The 23,423-nt window shown below is 44.4% G+C and overlaps 16 non-coding genes and 3 pseudogenes across 16 annotated transcripts; all 19 read right to left on the bottom strand.

Moving 5' to 3' along the window:
• Positions 1–1,123: 1,123 nt before the first annotated feature.
• Positions 1,124–1,242, bottom strand: LOC125737246 (5S ribosomal RNA). The gene has a single exon (XR_007396512.1). It is a non-coding gene; the product is annotated as a 5S ribosomal RNA (ribosomal RNA).
• A 1,078-nt stretch (positions 1,243–2,320) lies between these two features.
• LOC125732097 (5S ribosomal RNA) lies at positions 2,321–2,429 on the bottom strand (annotated as a pseudogene).
• A 1,074-nt stretch (positions 2,430–3,503) lies between these two features.
• Positions 3,504–3,622, bottom strand: LOC125734899 (5S ribosomal RNA). Its single transcript, XR_007394201.1, has one exon. It is a non-coding gene; the product is annotated as a 5S ribosomal RNA (ribosomal RNA).
• A 1,077-nt stretch (positions 3,623–4,699) lies between these two features.
• Positions 4,700–4,818, bottom strand: LOC125731707 (5S ribosomal RNA; annotated as a pseudogene).
• A 1,074-nt stretch (positions 4,819–5,892) lies between these two features.
• LOC125733620 (5S ribosomal RNA) lies at positions 5,893–6,011 on the bottom strand. Its single transcript, XR_007392959.1, has one exon. It is a non-coding gene; the product is annotated as a 5S ribosomal RNA (ribosomal RNA).
• Positions 6,012–7,084: 1,073 nt separating this feature from the next.
• Positions 7,085–7,203, bottom strand: LOC125735854 (5S ribosomal RNA). The gene has a single exon (XR_007395140.1). It is a non-coding gene; the product is annotated as a 5S ribosomal RNA (ribosomal RNA).
• Positions 7,204–8,277: 1,074 nt separating this feature from the next.
• Positions 8,278–8,396, bottom strand: LOC125736715 (5S ribosomal RNA). Its single transcript, XR_007395988.1, has one exon. It is a non-coding gene; the product is annotated as a 5S ribosomal RNA (ribosomal RNA).
• Positions 8,397–9,469: 1,073 nt separating this feature from the next.
• LOC125732755 (5S ribosomal RNA) lies at positions 9,470–9,588 on the bottom strand. The gene has a single exon (XR_007392124.1). It is a non-coding gene; the product is annotated as a 5S ribosomal RNA (ribosomal RNA).
• Positions 9,589–10,661: 1,073 nt separating this feature from the next.
• Positions 10,662–10,780, bottom strand: LOC125732754 (5S ribosomal RNA). The gene has a single exon (XR_007392123.1). It is a non-coding gene; the product is annotated as a 5S ribosomal RNA (ribosomal RNA).
• Positions 10,781–11,850: 1,070 nt separating this feature from the next.
• LOC125730799 (5S ribosomal RNA) lies at positions 11,851–11,969 on the bottom strand. The gene has a single exon (XR_007391089.1). It is a non-coding gene; the product is annotated as a 5S ribosomal RNA (ribosomal RNA).
• A 1,078-nt stretch (positions 11,970–13,047) lies between these two features.
• On the bottom strand, positions 13,048–13,166 carry LOC125736537 (5S ribosomal RNA). The gene has a single exon (XR_007395815.1). It is a non-coding gene; the product is annotated as a 5S ribosomal RNA (ribosomal RNA).
• A 1,077-nt stretch (positions 13,167–14,243) lies between these two features.
• Positions 14,244–14,362, bottom strand: LOC125736645 (5S ribosomal RNA). Its single transcript, XR_007395920.1, has one exon. It is a non-coding gene; the product is annotated as a 5S ribosomal RNA (ribosomal RNA).
• A 1,080-nt stretch (positions 14,363–15,442) lies between these two features.
• Positions 15,443–15,561, bottom strand: LOC125736419 (5S ribosomal RNA). Its single transcript, XR_007395698.1, has one exon. It is a non-coding gene; the product is annotated as a 5S ribosomal RNA (ribosomal RNA).
• Positions 15,562–16,646: 1,085 nt separating this feature from the next.
• Positions 16,647–16,765, bottom strand: LOC125736091 (5S ribosomal RNA). The gene has a single exon (XR_007395374.1). It is a non-coding gene; the product is annotated as a 5S ribosomal RNA (ribosomal RNA).
• Positions 16,766–17,845: 1,080 nt separating this feature from the next.
• On the bottom strand, positions 17,846–17,964 carry LOC125736675 (5S ribosomal RNA). The gene has a single exon (XR_007395949.1). It is a non-coding gene; the product is annotated as a 5S ribosomal RNA (ribosomal RNA).
• Positions 17,965–19,044: 1,080 nt separating this feature from the next.
• Positions 19,045–19,163, bottom strand: LOC125731621 (5S ribosomal RNA; annotated as a pseudogene).
• Positions 19,164–20,240: 1,077 nt separating this feature from the next.
• Positions 20,241–20,359, bottom strand: LOC125736332 (5S ribosomal RNA). Its single transcript, XR_007395613.1, has one exon. It is a non-coding gene; the product is annotated as a 5S ribosomal RNA (ribosomal RNA).
• Positions 20,360–21,437: 1,078 nt separating this feature from the next.
• LOC125731152 (5S ribosomal RNA) lies at positions 21,438–21,556 on the bottom strand. The gene has a single exon (XR_007391436.1). It is a non-coding gene; the product is annotated as a 5S ribosomal RNA (ribosomal RNA).
• Positions 21,557–22,633: 1,077 nt separating this feature from the next.
• LOC125734932 (5S ribosomal RNA) lies at positions 22,634–22,752 on the bottom strand. Its single transcript, XR_007394234.1, has one exon. It is a non-coding gene; the product is annotated as a 5S ribosomal RNA (ribosomal RNA).
• Positions 22,753–23,423: the final 671 nt, after the last annotated feature.

Raw genomic sequence — 23,423 nt, 5'->3', positions numbered from 1 at the left:
GGATAATGACAATGTGGTCTAAATGAAGGTTGTACCTAAAGTGCTTTTGCAACTTGTACAATGTTGATGCTTCTGATCATACTGTCATGATAAACAGGAGGGACTGTTAGGTTGAAGAAACAGTTGTTAATCATTTCTGTATGATCAGCAATGAGTGTAAATATATATGTATACGTTATTTCTTATCTTCTAGCCACATACTCTTAGCTATTGTACTCTAAGTAGGTGGTTAACAGCTGCCTACTTAGATAAGAATCTCACTTCCCTCTCTTGCGCCCCCCATTGACTATAAATAAAGAAGCCAAGGGGAACCACCCTTTGTAACACATTCTGCTGTAGTTTGCATTGCAGAGAGTGTGGGTACCCTTGCAAGTAAAACTGTAACCTGTGTGTGTCTCATAAATGTGGAGTTGGGGTGGAAACGCCGGGCGCTTTCCCCAACAACATGCTTCCCCAAAACGTCGCGCTGTCAGAACACTGGGAGCTACACACACCAACAAGTCCATACTGCAGGCTGCAGCCAGAACAATTTTCTACATTCAAACATTGACGGCCTCTTCTCTCTAAAAATTCACCAGACCGCTTCTACCACGAGCAAAGAAGTTTCCATCCCTAATTCCTCTGTGATTCCCACTAACCTAAACATTAAGCTGGCATTGAAGGGAGTGAATTACCCCGGCCAATCTGTTCTTTTAAATACAGCTTTTAGCAAGTTTTGAAAGGAGAAGAGCAGAACTTGCTATGCCAATAATATCGAGTCTTCTGTGGCGAAGTGGTTTTTGCATAGAAAACAAAGCGGTCAGTTGAAGAGGAATTATATTAGTACTTTGTTTAAAACTGTGTGTAAAAAGCTGCTCTTTATTATTAACAATAAGTTGTAAAACGTGAATGGGGAGTGACAGTCTTCAAGTTTGTGAGAAGATCGCGCCCTGGTGGAATAAAGGAACGAACAGCTTACAGCAGCTATAATTACCAGGCAGTATTTAGAGTAAAACGGTGTGTAAAAGCTGCCTTTATGAATGAGAGAAAAAAGAAATATATAAAATAGTAAAATGGAAGGGGAGTGATAGATTTAAATTAATCGTGAAGTGGAGCGCCCCCAGTATCAAGTAAAAGTGAGAAAAGCTTACAGCACCGGGTATTCCCAGGAGGTCTCCCATCCAAGCACTAACCAGACCCTACCCTGCTTGGCTTCCGAGATCAGACGAGACCGGGCGTTTTCAGGGTGGTATGGCCGTGAGCGAGAAAAACTACCAAAAACAGCCCTTTTGCATTACACGCCTCTATACATGCCAGTTGGTCCCATTGGATCCTACTAATGTTCTTTTTTTTTTTTTATCTGACTCACACTGCAGCCCCACCATCCAATCGGCAGTGCCGGAACCACACCAAACATTCACCAAACTACTCAGCCGGCAGCCTACCACAATTATTCCATTCTTTCCGCATCCGCACACTTCCTTCTCTTTAACTCCTTTTCACTACCGCACAGGTTAATCGCCGCACGTCCCCCGCCGGCAAACATTACTCCTTTGCCTACCGCATGCAGGCTTCTCTTAATGACCTTCTGTTATCAACTCCACTAACAGCCACAAAATCTCCGCCGCACGAAGCCCACTGGTAGCTGCTGAATCACATGTTTCCCCAAAACGTCGCGCTGTCAGAACACTGGGAGCTACACACACCAACAAGTCCATACTGCAGGCTGCAGCCAGAACAATTTTCTACATTCAAACATCGACGGCCTCTTCTCTCTAAAAATTCACCAGACCACTTCTACCACCAGCAAAGAAGTTTCCATCCCTAATTCCTCTGTGATTCCCACTAACCTAAACATTAAGTTGGCATTGAAGGGTGTGAATTACCCCGGCCAACCTGCTCTTTTAAATACAGCTTTTAGCAAGTTTTGAAAGGAGGAGAAGAGCAGACCTTGCTATGCCAATAATATCAAGTCTTTTGTGGTGAAGTGGTTTTTGCATAGAAAACAAAGTGGTGAGTTGAAGAGGAATTATATCAGTACTTTGTTTAAAACTGTGTGTAAAAAGCTGTCTTTTTATCATTAACAATAAGTTGTAAAACGTGAATGGGGAGTGACAGTCTTCAAGTTTGTGAGAAGATCGCGCCCTGGTGGAATAAAGGCACGAACAGCTTACAGCACCTAGAATTACCAGGAAATATTTAGAGTAAAACGGTTTCTAAAAGCTGGCTTTATGAAAGAGAGAAAAAATATATATATATAAAATAGTAAAACGGAAGGGGAGTGCTAGATTTAAATTAATCGTGAAGTGGAGCGCCCCCGGTATAAAGTAAAAGTGAGAAAAGCTTACAGCAACTGGTATTCCCAGGCAGTCTCCCATCCAAATACTAACCAGACCCTACCCTGCTTAGCTTCCAAGATCAGGTGTGTTCAGGGTGGTATGGCCATAAGCGAGAGACGCTACTCAAACAGCCCTTTTGCATTAAACGCCTCTATACATGCCAGTTAGTCACATTGGATCCTACTCCTGTTTTTTTTGTTTTTTATCTAACTCACACTGCAGCACCACCATCCAATCGGCAGTGCCGGACCCACACCAAACATTCACCAAACTACTCAGCCGGCAGCCTACCACAATTATTCCATTCTTTCCGCATCCGCACACTTCCTTCTCTTTCACTCCTTTTCACTACCGCACAGGTTAATCGCCGCACGTCCCCCGCCGGCAAACATTACTCCTTTGCCTACCGCATGCAGGCTTCTCTTAACGACTCTCTGTTATCAACTCCGCTAACAGCCACAAAATCTCCGCCGCACGAAGCCCACTGGTAGCTGCTGAATCACATGCTTCCCCAAAACGTCGCGCTGTCAGAACACTGGGAGCTACACACACCAACAAGTCCATACTGCAGGCTGCAGCCAGAACAATTTTCTACATTCAAACATCGACGGCCTCTTCTCTCTAAAAATTCACCAGACCACTTCTACCACCAGCAAAGAAGTTTCCATCCCTAATTCCTCTGTGATTCCCACTAACCTAAACATTAAGTTGGCATTGAAGGGTGTGAATTACCCCGGCCAACCTGCTCTTTTAAATACAGCTTTTAGCGAGTTTTGAAAGGAGGAGAAGAGCAGACCTTGCTATGCCAATAATATCGAGTCTTCTGTGGTCAAGCGGTTTTTGCATAGAAAACAAACCGGTGATTTAAAGAGGAATTATATCAGTACTTTGTTTAAAACTGTGTGTAAAAAGCTGTCTCTTTATTATTAACAATAAGTTGTAAAACGTGAATGGGGAGTGACAGTCTTCAAGTTTGTGAGAAGATCGCGCCCTGGTGGAATAAAGGCACGAACAGCTTACAGCACCTAGAATTACCAGGCAGTATTTAGAGTAAAACGGTGGGTAAAAGCTGCCTTTATGAATGAGAGAAAAAAGAAATATATAAAATAGTAAAATGGAAGAGGAGTGATAGATTTAAATTAATCGTGAAGTGGAGCGCCCCCTGTATAAAGTAAAAGTGAGAAAAGCTTACAGCACCTGGTATTCCCAGGTGGTCTCCCATCCAAGTACTAACCAGACCCTAGCCTGTTTAGCTTCCGAGATCAGACGAGATCGGGCGTGTTCAGGGTGGTATGGCTGTAAGCGAGAGACGCTACCAAAAATAGCCCTTTTGCATTACACGCGTCTATACATTCCAGTTAGTCCCATTGGATCCTACTCCTGTTTTTTTTTTTTTTTTTTATCTGACTCACACTGCAGCCCCACCATCCAATCGGCAGTGCCGGAACCACACCAAACATTCACCAAACTACTCAGCCGGCAGCCTACCACAATTATTCCATTCTTTCCGCATCTGCACACTTCCTTCTCTTTAACTCCTTTTCACTACCGCACAGGTTAATCGCCGCACGTCCCCCGCCGGCAAACATTACTCCTTTGCCTACCGCATGCAGGCTTCTCTTAATGACCTTCTATTATCAACTCCGCTAACAGCCACAAAATCTCCGCCGCACGAAGCCCACTGGTAGCTGCTGAATCACATGCTTCCCCAAAACGTCGCGCTGTCAGAACACTGGGAGCTACACACACCAACAAGTCCATACTGCAGGCTGCAGCCAGAATAATTTTCTACATTGAAACATCGACGGCCTCTTCTCTCTAGAAATTCACCAGACCGCTTCTACCACCAGCAAAGAAGTTTCCATCCCTAATTCCTCTGTGATTCCCACTAACCTAAACATTAAGCTGGCATTGAAGGGTGTGAATTACCCCGGCCAACCTGCTCTTTTAAATACAGCTTTTAGCAAGTTTTGAAAGGAGGAGAAGAGCAGACCTTGCTATGCCAATAATAACGAGTCTTCTGTGGTGAAGTCGTTTTTGCATAGAAAACAAAGCGGTGAGTTGAAGAAGAATTATATTAGTACTTTGTTTAAAACTGTGTGTAAAAAGCTGTCTCTTTATTATTAACAATAAGTTGTAAAACGTGAATGGGGAGTGACAGTCTTCAAGTTTGTGAGAAGATCGCGCCCTGGTGGAATAAAGGCACGAACAGCTTACAGCAGCTAGAATTACCAGGCAGTATTTAGAGTAAAACGTGCGTAAAAGCTGCCTTTATGAAAGAGAGAAAAAAGAAATATATAAAATAGTAAAATGGAAGGGGAGTGATAGATTTAAATTAATCGTGAGGTGGAGTGCCCCCTGTATAAAGTAAAAGTGAGAAAAGCTTACAGCACGTGGTATTCCCAGGCAGTCTCCCATCCAAGTACTAACCAGACCCTACCCCACTTAGCTTCCAAGATCAGACGAGATCAGGCGTGTTCAGGGTGGTATGGCCATAAGCGAGAGCCGCGAACAAAAACAGCCCTTTTGCATTACACGCCTCTATACATGCCAGTTAGTCCTATTGGATCCTACTCCTGTTTTTTTTTTTTTTTATCTGACTCACACTGCAGCACCACCATCCAATCGGCAGCGCCGCACCTACACCAAACATTCACCAAACTACTCAGCCGGCAGCCTACCACAATTATTCCATTCTTTCCGTATCCGCACACTTCCTTCTCTTTAAGTCCTTTTCACTACCGCACAGGTTAATCGCCGCACGTCCCCCGCCGGCAAACATTACTCCTTTGCCTACCTCATGCAGGCTTCTCTTAACGACCCTCTGTTATCAACTCCGCTAACAGCCACAAAATCTCTGCCGCACGAAGCCCACTGGTAGCTGTTGAATCACATGCTTCCCCAAAACGTTACGCTGTCAGAACACTGGGAGCTACACACGCCAACAAGTCCATACTGCAGGCTGCAGCCAGAACAATTTTCTACATTGAAACATCGACGGCCTCTTCTCTCTAAAAATTCACCAGACCGCTTCTACCATCAGCAAAGAAGTTTCCATCCCTAATTCCTCTGTGATTCCCACTAACCTAAACATTAATCTGGCATTGAAGGGTGTGAATTACCCCGGCCAACCTGCTCTTTTAAATACAGCTTTTAGCAAGTTTTGAAAGGAGGAGAAGAGCAGACCTTGCTATGCCAACAATATCAAGTCTTCTGTGGCGAAGTGGTTTTTGCATAGAAAACAAAGCGGTGAGTTGAAGAGGAATTATATCAGTACTTTGTTTAAAACTGTGTGTAAAAAGCTGTCTCTTTATTATTAACAATAAGTTGTAAAACGTGAATGGGGAGTGACAGTCTTCAAGTTTGTGAGAAGATCGTGCCCTGGTGGAATAAAGGCACGAACAGCTTACAGCACCTAGAATTACCAGGCAGTATTTAGAGTAAAACGTGTGTAAAAGCTGCCTTTATGAATGAGAGAAAAAAGAAATATATAAAATAGTAAAATGGAAGGGGAGTGATAGATTTAAATTAATCGTGAAGTGGAGCGCCCCCTGTATAAAGTAAAAGTGAGAAAAGCTTACAGCACCTGGTATTCCCAGGTGGTCTCCCATCCAAGTACTAACCAGACCCTAGCCTGCTTAGCTTCCGAGATCAGACGAGATCGGGCGCGTTCAGGGTGGTATGGCCGTAAGCGAGAGACGCTACCAAAAATAGCCCTATTGCATTACACGCGTCTATACATGCCAGTTAGTCCCATTGGATCCTACTCCTGTTTTTTTTTTTTTTATCTGACTCACACTGCAGCACCACCATCCAATCGGCAGCACCGGACCCACACCAAACATTCACCAAACTACTCATCCGGCAGCCTACCACAATTATTCCATTCTTTCCGCATCCGCACACTTCCTTCTCTTTAACTCCTTTTCACTACCGCACAGGTTAATCGCTGCACGTCCCCCGCCGGCAAACATTACTCCTTTGCCAACCTTTTGCAGGCTTCTCTTAACAACCCTCTGTTATCAACTCCGCTAACAGCCACAAAATCTCTGCCGCACGAAGCCCACTGGTAGCTGTTGAATCACATGCTTCCCCAAAACGTCGCGCTGTCAGAACACTGGGAGCTACACACACCAACAAGTCCATACTGCAGGCTGCAGCCAGATCAATTTTCTACATTCAAACATCGACGGCCTCTTCTCTCTAAAAATTCACCAGACCGCTTCTACCACCAGCAAAGAAGTTTCCATCCCTAATTCTTCTGTGATTCCCACTAACCTAAACATTAAGCTGGCATTGAAGGGTGTGAATTACCCCGGCCAACCTGCTCTTTTAAATACAGCTTTCAGCAAGTTTTGAAAGGAGGAGAAGAGCAGATAATATGCCAATAATATCGAATATTCTGTGGCGAAGTGGATTTTGCATAGAAAACAAAGCGGTGAGTTTAAGAGGAATTATATCAGTACTTTGTTTAAAACTGTGTGTAACAAACTGTCTCTTTATTATTAACAATAAGTTGTAAAACGTGAATGTGGAGTGACAGTCTTCAAGTTTGTCAGAAGATCGCGCCCTGGTGGAATAAAGGCACGAACAGCTTACAGCACCTAGAATTACCAGGCAGTATTTAGAGTAAAACGGTGTGTAAAGGCTGCCTTTATGAATGAGAGAAAAAAAATATATATATAAAATAGTAAAATGGAAGGGGAGTGATAGATTTAAATTAATCGTGAAGTGGAGCGCCCCCTGTATAAAGTAAAAGTGAGAAAAGCTTACAGCACCTGGTATTCCGAGGAGGTCTCCCATCCAAGTACTAACCAGACCCTAGCCTGCTTAGCTTCTGAGATCAGACGAGATCAGGCGCGTTCAGGGTGGTATGGCCATAAGCAAGAGACGCTACCAAAAATAGCCCTATTGCATTACACGACTCTATACATGCCAGTTAGTCCCATTGGATCCTACTCCTGTTTTTTTTTTTTTTTATCTGACTCACACTGCAGCACCACCATCCAATCGGCAGCGCCGCACCCACACCAAACATTCACCAAACTACTCAGCCGGCAGCCTACCACAATTATTCCATTCTTTCCGCATCCGCACACTTCCTTCTCTTTAAGTCCTTTTCACTACCGCACAGGTTAATCGCCGCACGTCCCCCGCCGGCAAACATTACTCCTTTGCCTACCTCATGCAGGCTTCTCTTAACGACCCTCTGTTATCAACTCCGCTAACAGCCACAAAATCTCTGCCGCACGAAGCCCACTGGTAGCTGTTGAATCACATGCTTCCCCAAAACGTCGCGCTGTCAGAACACTGGGAGCTACACACACTAACAAGTCCATACTGCAGGCTGCAGCCAGAACAATTTTCTACATTCAAACATCGACAGCCTCTTCTCTCTAAAAATTCACCAGACCGCTTCTACCACCAGCAAAGAAGTTTCCATCCCTAATTCTTCTGTGATTCCCACTAACCTAAACATTAAGCTGGCATTGAAGGGTTTGAATTACCCCGGCCAACCTGCTCTTTTAAATACAGCTTTTTGCAAGTTTTGAAAGGAGGAGAAGAGCAGACCTTGCTATGCCAACAATATGAAGTCTTCTGTGGCGAAGTGGTTTTTGCATAGAAAACAAAGCGGTGAGTTGAAGAGGAATTATATCAGTACTTTGTTTAAAACTGTGTGTAAAAAGCTGTCTCTTTATTATTAACAATAAGTTGTAAAACGTGAATGGGGAGTGACAGTCTTCAAGTTTGTGAGAAGATCGTGCCCTGGTGGAATAAAGGCACGAACAGCTTACAGCACCTAGAATTACCAGGCAGTATTTAGAGTAAAACGTGTGTAAAAGCTGCCTTTATGAATGAGAGAAAAAAGAAATATATAAAATAGTAAAATGGAAGGGGAGTGATAGATTTAAATTAATCGTGAGGTGGAGTGCCCCCTGTATAAAGTAAAAGTGAGAAAAGCTTACAGCACCTGGTATTCCCAGTTGGTCTCCCATCCAAGTACTAACCAGACCCTAGCCTGCTTAGCTTCCGAGATCAGACGAGATCGAGCGCGTTCAGGGTGGTACGGCCGTAAGCGAGAGACGCTACCAAAAATAGCCCTTTTGCATTACACGCGTCTATACATGCCAGTTAGTCCCATTGGATCCTACTCCTGTTTTTTTTTTTTTTATCTGACTCACACTGCAGCACCACCATCCAATCGGCAGCACCGGACCCACACCAAACATTCACCAAACTACTCATCCGGCAGCCTACCACAATTATTCCATTCTTTCCGCATCCGCACACTTCCTTCTCTTTAACTCCTTTTCACTACCGCACAGGTTAATCGCTGCACGTCCCCCGCCGGCAAACATTACTCCTTTGTCAACCTTTTACAGGCTTCTCTTAACAACCCTCTGTTATCAACTCCGCTAACAGCCACAAAATCTCTGCCGCACGAAGCCCACTGGTAGCTGTTGAATCACATGCTTCCCCAAAACGTCGCGCTGTCAGAACACTGGGAGCTACACACACCAACAAGTCCATACTGCAGGCTGCAGCCAGAACAATTTTCTACATTCAAACATCGACAGCCTCTTCTCTCTAAAAATTCACCAGACCGCTTCTACCACCAGCAAAGAAGTTTCCATCCCTAATTCTTCTGTGATTCCCACTAACCTAAACATTAAGCTGGCATTGAAGGGTTTGAATTACCCCGGCCAACCTGCTCTTTTAAATACAGCTTTTTGCAAGTTTTGAAAGGAGGAGAAGAGCAGACCTTGCTATGCCAACAATATCAAGTCTTCTGTGGCGAAGTGGTTTTTGCATAGAAAACAAAGCGGTGAGTTGAAGAGGAATTATATCAGTACTTTGTTTAAAACTGTGTGTAAAAAGCTGTCTCTTTATTATTAACAATAAGTTGTAAAACGTGAATGGGGAGTGACAGTCTTCAAGTTTGTGAGAAGATCGTGCCCTGGTGGAATAAAGGCACGAACAGCTTACAGCACCTAGAATTACCAGGCAGTATTTAGAGTAAAACGTGTTTAAAAGCTGCCTTTATGAATGAGAGAAAAAAGAAATATATAAAATAGTAAAATGGAAGGGGAGTGATAGATTTAAATTAATCGTGAAGTGGAGCGCCCCCTGTATAAAGTATAAGTGAGAAAAGCTTACAGCACCTGGTATTCCCAGGAGGTCTCCCATCCAAGTACTAACCAGACCCTACCCTGCTTGGCTTCCGAGATCGGATGAGATCGGGCGTGTTCAGGGTGGTATGGCCATAAGCGAGAGACGCGACCAAAAACAGCCCTTTTGCATTACACGCGTCTATACATGCCAGTTAGTCCCATTGGATCCTACTCCTGTTTTTTTTTTTTTTATCTGACTCACACTGCAGCACCACCATCCAATCGGCAGCGCCGGACCCACACCAAACATTCACCAAACTACTCAGCCGGCAGCCTACCACAATTATTCCATTCTTTCCGCATCCGCACACTTCCTTCTTTTTAACTCCTTTTCACTACCGCACAGGTTAATCGCCGCACGTCCCCCGCCGGCAAACATTACTCCTTTGCCTACTGCATGCAGGCTTCTCTTAACGACCCTCTGTTATCAACTCCGCTAACAGCCACAAAATCTCCGCCGCACGAAGCCCACTGGTAGCTGCTGAATCACATGCTTCCCCAAAACGTCGCGCTGTCAGAACACTGGGAGCTACACACACCAACAAGTCCATACTGCAGGCTGCAGCCAGAACAATTTTCTACATTCAAACATCGACGGCCTCTTCTCTCTAAAAATTCACCAGACCGCTTCTACCACCAGCAAAGAAGTTTCCATCCCTAATTCTTCTGTGATTCCCACTAACCTAAACATTAAGCTGGCATTGAAGGGTTTGAATTACCCCGGCCAACCTGCTCTTTTAAATACAGCTTTTTGCAAGTTTTGAAAGGAGGAGAAGAGCAGACCTTGCTATGCCAACAATATCAAGTCTTCTGTGGCGAAGTGGTTTTTGCATAGAAAACAAAGCGGTGAGTTGAAGAGGAATTATATCAGTACTTTGTTTAAAACTGTGTGTAAAAAGCTGTCTCTTTATTATTAACAATAAGTTGTAAAACGTGAATGGGGAGTGACAGTCTTCAAGTTTGTGAGAAGATCGTGCCCTGGTGGAATAAAGGCACGAACAGCTTACAGCACCTAGAATTACCAGGCAGTATTTAGAGTAAAACGTGTTTAAAAGCTGCCTTTATGAATGAGAGAAAAAAGAAATATATAAAATAGTAAAATGGAAGGGGAGTGATAGATTTAAATTAATCGTGAAGTGGAGCGCCCCCTGTATAAAGTATAAGTGAGAAAAGCTTACAGCACCTGGTATTCCCAGGAGGTCTCCCATCCAAGTACTAACCAGACCCTACCCTGCTTGGCTTCCGAGATCGGATGAGATCGGGCGTGTTCAGGGTGGTATGGCCATAAGCGAGAGACGCGACCAAAAACAGCCCTTTTGCATTACACGCGTCTATACATGCCAGTTAGTCCCATTGGATCCTACTCCTGTTTTTTTTTTTTTTATCTGACTCACACTGCAGCACCACCATCCAATCGGCAGCGCCGGACCCACACCAAACATTCACCAAACTACTCAGCCGGCAGCCTACCACAATTATTCCATTCTTTCCGCATCCGCACACTTCCTTCTTTTTAACTCCTTTTCACTACCGCACAGGTTAATCGCCGCACGTCCCCCGCCGGCAAACATTACTCCTTTGCCTACTGCATGCAGGCTTCTCTTAACGACCCTCTGTTATCAACTCCGCTAACAGCCACAAAATCTCCGCCGCACGAAGCCCACTGGTAGCTGCTGAATCACATGCTTCCCCAAAACGTCGCGCTGTCAGAACACTGGGAGCTACACACACCAACAAGTCCATACTGCAGGCTGCAGCCAGAACAATTTTCTACATTCAAACATCGACGGCCTCTTCTCTCTAAAAATTCACCAGACCGCTTCTACCACCAGCAAAGAAGTTTCCATCCCTAATTCCTCTGTGATTCCCACTAACCTAAACATTAAGCTGGCATTGAAGGGTGTGAATTACGCCGGCCAATCTGTTCTTTTAAATACAGCTTTTAGCAAGTTTTGAAAGGAGAAGAGCAGAACTTGCTATGCCAATAATATCGAGTCTTCTGTGGCGAAGTGGTTTTTGCATAGAAAACAAAGCGGTCAGTTGAAGAGGAATAATATCAGTACTTTGTTTAAAACTGTGTGTAAAAAGCTGTCTCTTTATCATTAACAATAAGTTGTAAAACGTGAATGGGGAGTGACAGTCTTCAAGTTTGTGAGAAGATCGCGCCCTGGTGGAATAAAGGCACGAACAGCTTACAGCACCTAGAATTACCAGGAAGTATTTAGAGTAAAACGGTGTGTAAAAGCTGCCTTTATGAATGAGATAAAAATATATATATATATATCAAATAGTAAAATGGAAGGGGAGTGATAGATTTAAATTAATCGTGAAGTGGAGCGCCCCCTGTATAAAGTGAGAAAAACTTACAGCACCTGGTATTCCCAGGTGGCCTCCCATCCAAGTACTAACCAGACCCTAACCTGCTTAGCTTCCGAGATCAGACGAGATCAGGCGTGTTCAGGGTGGTATGGCCGTTAGCGAGAGATGCTACCAAAAACATCCCTTTTGCATTACACGCCTCTATACATGCCAGTTGGTCCCATTGGATCCTACTAATGTTCTTTTTTTTTTTTTATCTGACTCACACTGCAGCCCCACCATCCAATCGGCAGCGCCGGACCCACACCAAACATTCACCAAACTACTCAGCCGGCAGCCTACCACAATTATTCCATTCTTTCCGCATCCGCACACTTCCTTCTTTTTAACTCCTTTTCACTACCGCACAGGTTAATCGCCGCACGTCCCCCGCCGGCAAACATTACTCCTTTGCCTACTGCATGCAGGCTTCTCTTAACGACCCTCTGTTATCAACTCCGCTAACAGCCACAAAATCTCCGCCGCACGAAGCCCACTGGTAGCTGCTGAATCACATGCTTCCCCAAAACGTCGCGCTGTCAGAACACTGGGAGCTACACACACCAACAAGTCCATACTGCAGGCTGCAGCCAGAACAATTTTCTACATTCAAACATCGACGGCCTCTTCTCTCTAAAAATTCACCAGACCGCTTCTACCACCAGCAAAGAAGTTTCCATCCCTAATTCCTCTGTGATTCCCACTAACCTAAACATTAAGCTGGCATTGAAGGGTGTGAATTACCCCGGCCAATCTGTTCTTTTAAATACAGCTTTTAGCAAGTTTTGAAAGGAGAAGAGCAGAACTTGCTATGCCAATAATATCGAGTCTCCTGTGGCGAAGTGGTTTTTGCATAGAAAACAAAGCGGTCAGTTGAAGAGGAATAATATCAGTACTTTGTTTAAAACTGTGTGTAAAAAGCTGTCTCTTTATCATTAACAATAAGTTGTAAAACGTGAATGGGGAGTGACAGTCTTCAAGTTTGTGAGAAGATCGCGCCATGGTGGAATAAAGGCACGAACAGCTTACAGCAGCTATAATTACCAGGAAGTATTTAGAGTAAAACGGTGTGTAAAAGCTGCGTTTATGAATGAGAGAAAAAAAAAAATATATATATAAAATAGTTAAATGGAAGGGGAGTGATAGATTTAAATTAATCGTGAAGTGGAGCGCCCCCTGTATAAAGTAAAAGTGAGAAAAGCTTACAGCACCTGGCATTCCCAGGTGGTTTCCCATCCAAGTACTAACCAGACCCTAACCTGCTTAGCTTCCGAGATCAGACGAGATCAGGCGTGTTCAGGGTGGTATGGCCGTAAGCGAGAGATGCTACCAAAAACATCCCTTTTGCATTACACGCCTCTATACATGCCAGTTGGTCCCATTGGATCCTACTAATGTTCTTTTTTTTTTTTTATCTGACTCACACTGCAGCCCCACCATCCAATCGGCAGCGCCGGACCCACACCAAACATTCACCAAACTACTCAGCCGGCAGCCTACCACAATTATTCCATTCTTTCCGCATCCGCACACTTCCTTCTTTTTAACTCCTTTTCACTACCGCACAGGTTAATCGCCGCACGTCCCCCGCCGGCAAACATTACTCCTTTGCCTACTGCATGCAGGCTTCTCTTAACGACCCTCTGTTATCAACTCCGCTAACAGCCACAAAATCTCCGCCGCACGAAGCCCACTGGTAGCTGCTGAATCACATGCTTCCCCAAAACGTCGCGCTGTCAGAACACTGGGAGCTACACACACCAACAAGTCCATACTGCAGGCTGCAGCCAGAACAATTTTCTACATTCAAACATCGACGGCCTCTTCTCTCTAAAAATTCACCAGACCGCTTCTACCACCAGCAAAGAAGTTTCCATCCCTAATTCCTCTGTGATTCCCACTAACCTAAACATTAAGCTGGCATTGAAGGGTGTGAATTACCCCGGCCAATCTGTTCTTTTAAATAGAGCTTTCAGCAAGTTTTGAAAGGAGAAGAGCAGAACTTGCTATGCCAATAATATCGAGTCTTCTGTGGCGAAGTGGTTTTTGCATAGAAAACAAAGCGGTCAGTTGAAGAGGAATAATATCAGTACTTTGTTTAAAACTGTGTGTAAAAAGCTGTCTCTTTATCATTAACAATAAGTTGTAAAACGTGAATGGGGAGTGACAGTCTTCAAGTTTGTGAGAAGATCGCGCCCTGGTGGAATAAAGGCACGAACAGCTTACAGCACCTAGAATTACCAGGAAGTATTTAGAGTAAAACGGTGTGTAAAAGCTGCCTTTATGAATGAGAGAAAAAAAAAATATATATATAAAATAGTAAAATGGAAGGGGAGTGATAGATTTAAATTAATCGTGAAGTGGAGCGCCCCCTGTATAAAGTAAAAGTGAGAAAAGCTTACAGCACCTGGTAATCCCAGGTGGTCTCCCATCCAAGTACTAACCAGACCCTACCCTGCTTGGCTTCCGAGATCAGACGAGATCGGGCGTGTTCAGGGTGGTATGGCAGTAAGCGGGAGATGCCACCAAAAACATCCCTTTTGCATTACACGCCTCTATACATGCCAGTTGGTCCCATTGGATCCTACTAATGTTCTTTTTTTTTTTTTTTTATCTGACTCACACTGCAGCCCCACCATCCAATCGGCAGCGCCGGACCCACACCAAACATTCACCAAACTACTCAGCCGGCAGCCTACCACAATTATTCCATTCTTTCCGCATCCGCACACTTCCTTCTTTTTAACTCCTTTTCACTACCGCACAGGTTAATCGCCGCACGTCCCCCGCCGGCAAACATTACTCCTTTGCCTACTGCATGCAGGCTTCTCTTAACGACCCTCTGTTATCAACTCCGCTAACAGCCACAAAATCTCCGCCGCACGAAGCCCACTGGTAGCTGCTGAATCACATGCTTCCCCAAAACGTCGCGCTGTCAGAACACTGGGAGCTACACACACCAACAAGTCCATACTGCAGGCTGCAGCCAGAACAATTTTCTACATTCAAACATCGACGGCCTCTTCTCTCTAAAAATTCACCAGACCGCTTCTACCACCAGCAAAGAAGTTTCCATCCCTAATTCCTCTGTGATTCCCACTAACCTAAACATTAAGCTGGCATTGAAGGGTGTGAATTACCCCGGCCAATCTGTTCTTTTAAATAGAGCTTTCAGCAAGTTTTGAAAGGAGAAGAGCAGAACTTGCTATGCCAATAATATCGAGTCTTCTGTGGCGAAGTGGTTTTTGCATAGAAAACAAAGCGGTCAGTTGAAGAGGAATAATATCAGTACTTTGTTTAAAACTGTGTGTAAAAAGCTGTCTCTTTATCATTAACAATAAGTTGTAAAACGTGAATGGGGAGTGACAGTCTTCAAGTTTGTGAGAAGATCGCGCCCTGGTGGAATAAAGGCACGAACAGCTTACAGCACCTAGAATTACCAGGAAGTATTTAGAGTAAAACGGTGTGTAAAAGCTGCCTTTATGAATGAGAGAAAAAAAAAAAATATATATAAAATAGTAAAATGGAAGGGGAGTGACAGATTTAAATTAATCGTGAAGTGGAGCGCCCCCTGTATAAAGTAAAAGTGAGAAAAGCTTACAGCACCTGGTAATCCCAGGTGGTCTCCCATCCAAGTACTAACCAGACCCTACCCTGCTTGGCTTCCGAGATCAGACGAGATCAGGCGTGTTCAGGGTGGTATGGCCGTAAGCGGGAGATGCCACCAAAAACATCCCTTTTGCATTACACGCCTCTATACATGCCAGTTGGTCCCATTGGATCCTACTAATGTTCTTTTTTTTTTTTTTTATCTGACTCACACTGCAGCCCCACCATCCAATCGGCAGCGCCGGACCCACACCAAACATTCACCAAACTACTCAGCCGGCAGCCTACCACAATTATTCCATTCTTTCCGCATCCGCACACTTCCTTCTTTTTAACTCCTTTTCACTACCGCACAGGTTAATCGCCGCACGTCCCCCGCCGGCAAACATTACTCCTTTGCCTACTGCATGCAGGCTTCTCTTAACGACCCTCTGTTATCAACTCCGCTAACAGCCACAAAATCTCCGCCGCACGAAGCCCACTGGTAGCTGCTGAATCACATGCTTCCCCAAAACGTCACGCTGTCAGAACACTGGGAGCTACACACACCAACAAGTCCATACTGCAGGCTGCAGCCAGAACAATTTTCTACATTCAAACATCGACGGCCTCTTCTCTCTAAAAATTCACCAGACCGCTTCTACCACCAGCAAAGAAGTTTCCATCCCTAATTCCTCTGTGATTCCCACTAACCTAAACATTAAGCTGGCATTGAAGGGTGTGAATTACCCTGGCCAATCTGTTCTTTTAAATACAGCTTTTAGCAAGTTTTGAAAGGAGAAGAGCAGAGCTTGCTATGCCAATAATATCGAGTCTTCTGTGGCGAAGTGGTTTTTGCATAGAAAACAAAGCGGTCAGTTGAAGAGGAATAATATCAGTACTTTGTTTAAAACTGTGTGTAAAAAGCTGTCTCTTTATCATTAACAATAAGTTGTAAAACGTGAATGGGGAGTGACAGTCTTCAAGTTTGTGAGAAGATCGCGCCCTGGTGGAATAAAGGCACGAACAGCTTACAGCACCTAGAATTACCAGGAAGTATTTAGAGTAAAACGGTGTGTAAAAGCTGCCTTTATGAATGAGAGAAAAAATATATAGTTATATATATATAAAATAGTAAAACGGAAGGGGAGTGATAGATTTAAATTAATCGTGAAGTGGAGTGCCCCCTGTATAAAGTAAAAGTGAGAAAAGCTTACAGCACCTGGTATTCCCAGGTGGTCTCCCATCCAAGTACTAACCAGAACCTACCCTGCTTAGCTTCCGAGATCAGACAAGATCGGGCGTGTTCAGGGTGGTATGGCCATAAGCGAGAGATGCTACCAAAAACAGCCCTTTTGCATTACACGCCTCTATACATGCCAGTTGGTCCCATTGGATCCTACTAATGTTCTTTTTTTTTTTTTTTATCTGACTCACACTGCAGCACCACCATCCAATCGGCAGCGCCGGACCCACACCAAACATTCACCAAACTACTCAGCCGGCAGCCTACCACAATTATTCCATTCTTTCCGCATCCGCACACTTCCTTCTTTTTAACTCCTTTTCACTACCGCACAGGTTAATCGCCGAACGTCCCCCGCCGGCAAACATTACTCCTTTGCCTACTGCATGCAGGCTTCTCTTAACGACCCTCTGTTATCAACTCCGCTAACAGCCACAAAATCTCCGCCGCACGAAGCCCACTGGTAGCTGCTGAATCACATGCTTCCCCAAAACGTCGCGCTGTCAGAACACTGGGAGCTACACACACCAACAAGTCCATACTGTAGGCTGCAGCCAGAACAATTTTCTACATTCAAACATCGACGGCCTCTTCTCTCTAAAAATTCACCGGACCGCTTCTACCACCAGCAAAGAAGTTTCCATCCCTAATTCCTCTGTGATTCCCACTAACCTAAACATTAAGCTGGCATTGAAGGGTGTGAATTACCCTGGCCAATCTGTTCTTTTAAATACAGCTTTTAGCAAGTTTTGAAAGGAGAAGAGCAGAGCTTGCTATGCCAATAATATCGAGTCTTCTGTGGCGAAGTGGTTTTTGCATAGAAAACAAAGCGGTCAGTTGAAGAGGAATAATATCAGTACTTTGTTTAAAACTGTGTGTAAAAAGCTGTCTCTTTATCATTAACAATAAGTTGTAAAACGTGAATGGGGAGTGACAGTCTTCAAGTTTGTGAGAAGATCGCGCCCTGGTGGAATAAAGGCACGAACAGCTTACAGCACCTAGAATTACCAGGAAGTATTTAGAGTAAAACGGTTTCTAAAAGCTGGCTTTATGAAAGAGAGAAAAATATATATATATATATAAAATAGTAAAATGGAAGGGGAGTGCTAGATTTAAATTAATCGTGAAGTGGAACGCCCCCTGTATAAAGTAAAAGTGAGAAAAGCTTACAGCACCTGGTATTCCCAGGAGGTCTCCCATCCAAGTACTAACCAGACCCTACCTTGTTTGGCTTCCGAGATCAGATGAGATCAGGCGTGTTCAGGGTGGTATGACCATAAGCGAGAGATGTTACCACAAACAGCCCTTTTGCATTACACGCGTCTATACATGCCAGTTAGTCCCATTGGATTCTACTCCTGGTTTTTTTTTTTTTTATCTGACTCACACTGCAGCACCACCATCCAATCGGCAGCGCCGGACCCACACCAAACATTCACCAAACTACTCAGCCGGCAGCCTACCACAATTATTCCATTCTTTCCGCATCCGCACACTTCCTTCTTTTTAACTCCTTTTCACTACCGCACAGGTTAATCGCCGCACGTCCCCCGCCGGCAAACATTACTCCTTTGTCTACTGCATGCAGGCTTCTCTTAACGACCCTCTGTTATCAACTCCGCTAACAGCCACAAAATCTCCGCCGCACGAAGCCCACTGGTAGCTGCTGAATCACATGCTTCCCCAAAACGTCGCGCTGTCAGAACACTGGGAGCTACACACACCAACAAGTCCATACTGTAGGCTGCAGCCAGAACAATTTTCTACATTCAAACATCGACGGCCTCTTCTCTCTAAAAATTCACCAGACCGCTTCTACCACCAGCAAAGAAGTTTCCATCCCTAATTCCTCTGTGATTCCCACTAACCTAAACATTAAGCTGACATTGAAGGGTGTGAATTACCCTGGCCAATCTGTTCTTTTAAATACAGCTTTTAGCAAGTTTTGAAAGGAGAAGAGCAGAGCTTGCTATGCCAATAATATCGAGTCTTCTGTGGCGAAGTGGTTTTTGCATAGAAAACAAAGCGGTCAGTTGAAGAGGAATAATATCAGAACTTTGTTTAAAACTGTGTGTAAAAAGCTGTCTCTTTATCATTAACAATAAGTTGTAAAACGTGAATGGGGAGTGACAGTCTTCAAGTTTGTGAGAAGATCGCGCCCTGGTGGAATAAAGGCACGAACAGCTTACAGCACCTAGAATTACCAGGAAGTATTTAGAGTAAAACGGTGTGTAAAAGCTGCCTTTATGAATGAGAGAAAAAAAAAATATATATATATATATAATAGTAAAATGAAAGGGGAGTGATAGATTTAAATTAATCGTGAAGTGGAGCGCCCCCTGTATAAAGTAAAAGTGAGAAAAGCTTACAGCACCTGGTAATCCCAGGTGGTCTCCCATCTAAGTACTAACCAGACCATACCCTGCTTGGCTTTCGAGATCAGACGAGATCGGGCGTGTTCAGGGTGGTATGGCCGCAAGCGAGAGATGCTACCAAAAACAGCCCTTTTGCATTACACGCGTCTATACATGCCAGTTAGTCCCATTGGATCCTACTCCTGGTTTTTTTTTTTTTTGTCTAACTCACACTGCAGCACCACCATCCAATCGGCAGCGCCGGACCCACACCAAACATTCACCAAACTACTCAGCCGGCAGCCTACCACAATTATTCCATTCTTTCCGCATCCGCACACTTCCTTCTTTTTAACTCCTTTTCACTACCACACAGGTTAATCGCCGCACGTCCCCCGCCGGCAAACATTACTCCTTTGCCTACTGCATGCAGGCTTCTCTTAACGACCCTCTGTTATCAACTCCGCTAACAGCCACAAAATCTCCGCCGCACGAAGCCCACTGGTAGCTGCTGAATCACATGCTTCCCCAAAACGTCGCGCTGTCAGAACACTGGGAGCTACACACACCAACAAGTCCATACTGTAGGCTGCAGCCAGAACAATTTTCTACATTCAAACATCGACGGCCTCTTCTCTCTAAAAATTCACCAGACCGCTTCTACCACCAGCAAAGAAGTTTCCATCCCTAATTCCTCTGTGATTCCCACTAACCTAAACATTAAGCTGGCATTGAAGGGTGTGAATTACCCTGGCCAATCTGTTCTTTTAAATACAGCTTTTAGCAAGTTTTGAAAGGAGAAGAGCAGAGCTTGCTATGCCAATAATATCGAGTCTTCTGTGGCGAAGTGGTTTTTGCATAGAAAACAAAGCGGTCAGTTGAAGAGGAATAATATCAGTACTTTGTTTAAAACTGTGTGTAAAAAGCTGTCTCTTTATCATTAACAATAAGTTGTAAAACGTGAATGGGGAGTGACAGTCTTCAAGTTTGTGAGAAGATCGCGCCCTGGTGGAATAAAGGCACGAACAGCTTACAGCACCTAGAATTACCAGGAAGTATTTAGAGTAAAACGGTTTCTAAAAGCTGGCTTTATGAAAGAGAGAAAAAAATATATATATATATAAAATAGTAAAATGGAAGGGGAGTGCTAGATTTAAATTAATCGTGAAGTGGAGCGCCCCCTGTATAAAGTAAAAGTGAGAAAAGCTTACAGCACCTGGTATTCCCAGGAGGTCTCCCATCCAAGTACTAACCAGACCCTACCTTGTTTGGCTTCCGAGATCAGATGAGATCAGGCGTGTTCAGGGTGGTATGGCCATAAGCGAGAGATGCTACCACAAACAGCCCTTTTGCATTACACGCGTCTATACATGCCAGTTAGTCCCATTGGATTCTACTCCTGGTTTTTTTTTTTTTTATCTGACTCACACTGCAGCACCACCATCCAATCGGCAGCGCCGGACCCACACCAAACATTCACCAAACTACTCAGCCGGCAGCCTACCACAATTATTCCATTCTTTCCGCATCCGCACACTTCCTTCTTTTTAACTCCTTTTCACTACCGCACAGGTTAATCGCCGCACGTCCCCCGCCGGCAAACATTACTCCTTTGCCTACTGCATGCAGGCTTCTCTTAACGACCCTCTGTTATCAACTCCGCTAACAGCCACAAAATCTCCGCCGCACGAAGCCCACTGGTAGCTGCTGAATCACATGCTTCCCCAAAACGTCGCGCTGTCAGAACACTGGGAGCTACACACACCAACAAGTCCATACTGTAGGCTGCAGCCAGAACAATTTTCTACATTCAAACATCGACGGCCTCTTCTCTCTAAAAATTCACCAGACCGCTTCTACCACCAGCAAAGAAGTTTCCATCCCTAATTCCTCTGTGATTCCCACTAACCTAAACATTAAGCTGGCATTGAAGGGTGTGAATTACCCTGGCCAATCTGTTCTTTTAAATACAGCTTTTAGCAAGTTTTGAAAGGAGAAGAGCAGAGCTTGCTATGCCAATAATATCGAGTCTTCTGTGGCGAAGTGGTTTTTGCATAGAAAACAAAGCGGTCAGTTGAAGAGGAATAATATCAGAACTTTGTTTAAAACTGTGTGTAAAAAGCTGTCTCTTTATCATTAACAATAAGTTGTAAAACGTGAATGGGGAGTGACAGTCTTCAAGTTTGTGAGAAGATCGCGCCCTGGTGGAATAAAGGCACGAACAGCTTACAGCACCTAGAATTACCAGGAAGTATTTAGAGTAAAACGGTGTGTAAAAGCTGCCTTTATGAATGAGAGAAAAAAAATATATATATATATATAATAGTAAAATGGAAGGGGAGTGATAGATTTAAATTAATCGTGAAGTGGAGCGCCCCCTGTATAAAGTAAAAGTGAGAAAAGCTTACAGCACCTGGTAATCCCAGGTGGTCTCCCATCTAAGTACTAACCAGACCATACCCTGCTTGGCTTCCGAGATCAGACGAGATCGGGCGTGTTCAGGGTGGTATGGCCGCAAGCGAGAGATGCTACCAAAAACAGCCCTTTTGCATTACACGCGTCTATACATGCCAGTTAGTCCCATTGGATCCTACTCCTGGTTTTTTTTTTTTTGTCTAACTCACACTGCAGCACCACCATCCAATCGGCAGCGCCGGACCCACACCAAACATTCACCAAACTACTCAGCCGGCAGCCTACCACAATTATTCCATTCTTTCCGCATCCGCACACTTCCTTCTTTTTAACTCCTTTTCACTACCACACAGGTTAATCGCCGCACGTCCCCCGCCGGCAAACATTACTCCTTTGCCTACTGCATGCAGGCTTCTCTTAACGACCCTCTGTTATCAACTCCGCTAACAGCCACAAAATCTCCGCCGCACGAAGCCCACTGGTAGCTGCTGAATCACATGCTTCCCCAAAACGTCGCGCTGTCAGAACACTGGGAGCTACACACACCAACAAGTCCATACTGCAGGCTGCAGCCAGAACAATTTTCTACATTCAAACATCGACGGCCTCTTCTCTCTAAAAATTCACCAGACCGCTTCTACCACCAGCAAAGAAGTTTCCATCCCTAATTCCTCTGTGATTCCCACTAACCTAAACATTAAGCTGGCATTGAAGGGTGTGAATTACCCCGGCCAATCTGTTCTTTTAAATACAGCTTTTAGCAAGTTTTGAAAGGAGAAGAGCAGAACTTGCTATGCCAATAATATCGAGTCTTCTGTGGCGAAGTGGTTTTTGCATAGAAAACAAAGCGGTCAGTTGAAGAGGAATAATATCAGTACTTTGTTTAAAACTGTGTGTAAAAAGCTGTCTCTTTATCATTAACAATAAGTTGTAAAACGTGAATGGGGAGTGACAGTCTTCAAGTTTGTGAGAAGATCGCGACCTGGTGGAATAAAGGCACGAACAGCTTACAGCACCTAGAATTACCAGGAAGTATTTAGAGTAAAACGGTTTCTAAAAGCTGCCTTTATGAATGAGAGAAAAAAAATATAAATATATATAAAATAGTAAAATGGAAGGGGAGTGATAGATTTAAATTAATCGTGAAGTGGAGCGCCCCCTGTATAAAGTAAAAGTGAGAAAAGCTTACAGCACCTGGTATTCCCAGGTGGTTTTCCATCCAAGTACTAACCAGACCCTACCCTGCTTAGCTTCCAAGATCAGACGAGATCGGGTGTGTTCAGGGTGGTATGGCCGTAAGCGAGAGATGCTACCAAAAACAGCCATTTTGCATTACACGCGTCTATACATGCCAGTTAGTCCCATTGGATCCTACTCCTGGTTTTTTTTTTTTTATCTGACTCACACTGCAGCCCCACCATCCAATCGGCAGCGCCGGACCCACACCAAACATTCACCAAACTACTCAGCCGGCAGCCTACCACAATTATTCCATTCTTTCCGCATCCGCACACTTCCTTCTTTTTAACTCCTTTTCACTACCACACAGGTTAATCGCCGCACGTCCCCCGCCGGCAAACATTACTCCTTTGCCTACTGCATGCAGGCTTCTCTTAACGACCCTCTGTTATCAACTCCGCTAACAGCCACAAAATCTCCGCCGCACGAAGCCCACTGGTAGCTGCTGAATCACATGCTTCCCCAAAACGTCGCGCTGTCAGAACACTGGGAGCTACACACACCAACAAGTCCATACTGCAGGCTGCAGCCAGAACAATTTTCTACATTCAAACATCGACGGCCTCTTCTCTCTAAAAATTCACCAGACCGCTTCTACCACCAGCAAAGAAGTTTCCATCCCTAATTCCTCTGTGATTCCCACTAACCTAAACATTAAGCTGGCATTGAAGGGTGTGAATTACCCCGGCCAATCTGTTCTTTTAAATACAGCTTTTAGCAAGTTTTGAAAGGA

Source organism: Brienomyrus brachyistius, chromosome 2 (genome assembly GCF_023856365.1).
Source record: "Brienomyrus brachyistius isolate T26 chromosome 2, BBRACH_0.4, whole genome shotgun sequence".
Taxonomy (NCBI): Eukaryota; Metazoa; Chordata; class Actinopteri; order Osteoglossiformes; family Mormyridae; genus Brienomyrus; species Brienomyrus brachyistius.
The sequence above is the reverse complement of the archived record's forward strand: the minus strand, read 5'-3'. Positions and strand labels throughout refer to the sequence as shown.